This window comes from Triticum aestivum, chromosome 1B (assembly GCF_018294505.1).
Source record: "Triticum aestivum cultivar Chinese Spring chromosome 1B, IWGSC CS RefSeq v2.1, whole genome shotgun sequence".
Taxonomy (NCBI): Eukaryota; Viridiplantae; Streptophyta; class Magnoliopsida; order Poales; family Poaceae; genus Triticum; species Triticum aestivum.
Window position 1 is genome coordinate 688,178,323 of NC_057795.1, and position 4,108 is coordinate 688,182,430.

At 36.0% G+C, this 4,108-nt stretch overlaps 1 protein-coding gene across 1 annotated transcript in view; it reads right to left on the bottom strand.

Moving 5' to 3' along the window:
- Window positions 1-3,981: 3,981 nt before the first annotated feature.
- Window positions 3,982-4,108, bottom strand: part of LOC123149436 (uncharacterized) — a gene marked incomplete in the record, with an annotated part of 5,370 nt that continues 5,243 nt past the window's right edge. The window contains 1 exon segment of the mRNA XM_044569094.1: window positions 3,982-4,105.

The following is a 4,108-nucleotide window of genomic DNA, read 5'->3' on the forward strand; positions in this document are numbered from 1 at the left end:
CCTTAGGGGCGCGCCTAGGGGGGTAGGGCGTGCCCCATGGCTTGTGGAATCCTCAGGACTCTTCTGGTCCAGCTCCGATGCTTCGGGGGTCTCTTTTGGTCTATAAAAAATCACCGTAAATTTTCAGCTCGTTTGGACTCCGTTTGATATTCCTTTTCTTTAAAGCTCAAAAACTAAGAAAAAATAGAAACTCACACTGGGCTCTAGGTTAATAGGTTAGTCGCAAAAATAATGTAAAATAGCATATTAATGCATATAACATCCAAAACAGATAATATAATACCATGAAACAATCAAAAATTATAAATATGTTAGAGACGTATCAAGGCGTCAGGAGGAAACTATGATGGAGTGGTGAAGGAAATTAGATCTTGACAAACTCTCTTTAATTCTTGTACTCATATTCATGAGTCTAGGTTACTCAATGTTGAACCTCATAAGCTTGCTAGGAATGTTGTTTGGTTAGATCAGGGTCGCCACCTCTGGATGGGGCAGCCTCACAATCCTGTTGTAATCCCTACAAACATTCAGTTGAATGAATAAAGTTTGGCAGGTTTTCTAAAAAAAATGCCTTGCAGGAGCCTCTCAAGGGTAAATTTTGATGAGGCACAGCGCATGCCACTTCGCGCGCTATCAACCGCCACCACATGCCGTGTGCGGGATTTTTCTTTTACACGTTTTCGGGTTTTAAATGTTTTTTTTTGCTTTTCCGGTTTTGCCTTGTTTTTCCTAGGTTTTGGACCAAAAGAATACAAAACAATATTGCATAAACATATTTTTATTTCTTCTAAAATTGTATGAACAAAAAATTTCAATTTCATGCTTTTTGTAGAAAATGTAATGGATATTTTTTAAATGTGTCAACTTAATGGTTTGTACTATAAATTTAAGGTTTTTTGAAAATTTTGGTATAGACTACATACAAACTAAAATGAGAACAAACAGATTAAAGTGTGTCTATATAAATATGAATCATGTAAAAACTAAAACCCCTTATAATAGTGAACGGAGGGAGGATATTTTTATATGTCATGAACATCTTCCAAAAAGTGCGCTTACAAAAATCTTGAATGTCATAATATTTTAAAACTTATCGTTAGCATATTTTTAAATGTGCGAAAAAATTAAAAGTCATGAACATTCCTTCTATTGGTACGAGCATTTTTTAAAATGTCACGGACAATTTGTTAAACATGTGAACATTGTTATTTTGAATGGTATGTGTAGTTTTTATAAAACATCTGAACATTATATTTATAAAACGTAATGAACTGTACATAAACTAGCGAAAAACAACATTGAAAACCCAGCAATAAAAAGCAGAAAAGAAAAACTCGCAGACTAAACCAGCATTACACAGGCCACAGAAAAAGCACCGCAAATTGTGTAGTGGGCCGGCCAAGTAAAAGAGGTTCGCGTTGGCCCACCAGGACATCCAAAGTGACCCCTGCGGGGCAACTCTTATTCACGACATCACTAATTAAGAAGCACTCTTTGCACGCTTTTCTGATTTGACGCATTTTGCGTCCAGTAGTCGATGGTTCGCACAGACCCGATCAAGCTAGCGGTGAACTGGGACGGTCCATTTTAGAAGTTAGTGTATCCAATTTTGGGAACATTCTGGAAGGTTCTAGCCTGGGTTTTCCGGTTTTAGGAACATTCCAGAAAGTTCCTAAACCGATTTTTACTTGTTTTTCACTTTCTGTTGGTTTTTTTGTTAGTCATTTTTTCTTTCTCTTTTCTTCTTTTTTGTTCCATTTCTTTTCCTTATGTTTCTGTTCAAAAATTTCACAACTTTTTCAGAAAAAAATGGGGATTTCAATAAATATTTCCGTTTAGAAAACTTATTCGCTAATTTCAAAGAATGTTCATGTTTCCCATTTTTGTTTGGAAGATTCACACAATGTTGTTGTTTTGAATATTTTTTGCAAATTTAAAAAAAATCAAGTTTTAAAATTTTGTTTGGGAGTTTCAATAATTGTTTGCATATTCTAAAAAATGTTCATGTTTGAAATTTTGTTCCGGAGGTTAAAAAAATGTTGCGTTCCAAATTTTGTTTGAAATTTCCTAAATATTTGTGTTTTAATTTTTTTACAGAGTTCCGAAAAATGGTCCTGTTTTCAAAAAAAAATTGCAATTTTAAAAATGTCCCCTTTTCAAATAATTCTCCTGTTCATGTTTGTCCCGGAGGTTCCAAAAGTTGTTCAGTATTTTTGTTCCTGGTTTTTAGAAATGTTTTATTTTCTAAAAATTTGTTCACAAATATCATAGGACATTCCCCTTTTTTCAAACAAATGTTTTGTGTTCGAATTTTTTTTAAAAAAAACTCGGATCTGTGATATTGTTTCGCACATCTTAATAATCATATATGCTCGCTAGCTCAAGTGGTGATCCCTGAAGAACGTGACGTCTTTTGAATTCTACGCAACCTGAGAGTTTTTCCTTTTTTTCGTAGACCCATTTATTTGAACCGTTTTATCTCTTAAATCGTGGGTCCAAATATCGAACCATTTTCACCATTGGATTCCTCGCGTCGAGATCTTCCAAACTAGATCCTATATTGATAGGTTTTGACAAACTTTTTTGTCCAAAAAATGGACGAAAAAATTAAACTGGGAGCACATTTTTTTTTCCGAAAGAGGCGTGATTGTGCCTCTCACTGAAGCAAATATGTGCCTTCACAAGAAGTAAACTCATGCCTCTCGTGAAAGAAAATAATATTTTTTTTTGTTTCCGAGAGTGCCTCTCACGGAAGCAAATCCATACCTCTCGCGGAAGCAAACCCGTGCCACTGCGGAAGCAAACAAAAAAAAATCTGTTTTCAAGAGGCACAGCCTTTTTTTGGGTTTTCCCCTTTTCCTGTTTCCGAGAGGCACAGCCGTACCTCCCATGAAGCAAATTCGTGCCTCTCACAGAAGTAAAAAAAAATGTTTTTTTTTGACTGGCACAGCCGTGCCTCCTCCGGAAGCAAAAAAACACGTTTTTTCGCTCCAGTATTTTTCCCAAAATCTAAAAAAGACATGTTGAAAACCGAAAAAACCATCTAAACAGCCAAAAACGTGTGCTGAAAAATAAAAAAATTCGGATGGAGCGCCCAGAGCGCGACACGGGGCGTCGGCTGAGAGCGCATGGCGCGCTCTCAACCCCGAAATAGCTACACCTAATCAACGCCCCCCTCCACCCTCCCTTATAGGGTGGGCCTATGCACCCAACTAATAACGAATTAAAAACTGCCAAATCAGCAATTACGTAAGGTACATAAAATTCCCTATGTAGGTGTAGCATTACTCCTCTCAACCCACTCCAAATGACCCTTGAGGAGGCTTCCCAAGAAGCGCTCCTTTAGTTGCTCCCCTTATTCCCAGACCGTTACGATGGAAAACGTCAAAACGAGGTAAGTACACCCCCTCGAACTTCGGTCAGCCCAGGTGCAAGGCGGGGCTCACATTTTTCTTCGTCCAGCTAAAAAAAATCGATTCTTTTTTTTCTTTTCTGTGTTTGTTTTTATGCTTCTTTAAAAAGGTCACGATTTCAAACACAAAAAAACTTCTGCATTAAAAACAATTTTCACGAATTAAAACAATGTTCAGTGTTAAAAATAAATGATTTTTTAATTTGATGAACAATTTTTGTATTTTGCTGAAGAAGTTTTTATGATATTTATTATTTTGATGAACATTTTATTTGAATTTGATGAACAAATTTTGAACAGAAGAACATTTTTTTAACTGGATGAACATTTTTTGAATTCCATGAGCAGTTCTCAATATGATGAACATTATTTTAAATTGACGAAAGTTAGTGCTTAATAAACGGTCAACAATGAAGTTAGTACTTGAGACAAGCCAAGTTTCTAAATCCTACAAAAAGAACTATATAGTAAAAACAAAAGTACAGCAAACTAGCTCATCTGGAAACAACGAACAGTGAATTGCAACTCGCAACGTAGGAGGCACTAGCTACTACAGCTTCCATCCACGGTGTGTATATAACAAATATATATCAGCAGCAAAACAAAAAGTTATAGTAATGATTAAGAAAAAGACCAACATAGCCATTGGGAGAGAAGAACAAAAATTGGGTAGCTACATATGGTACACACACATCA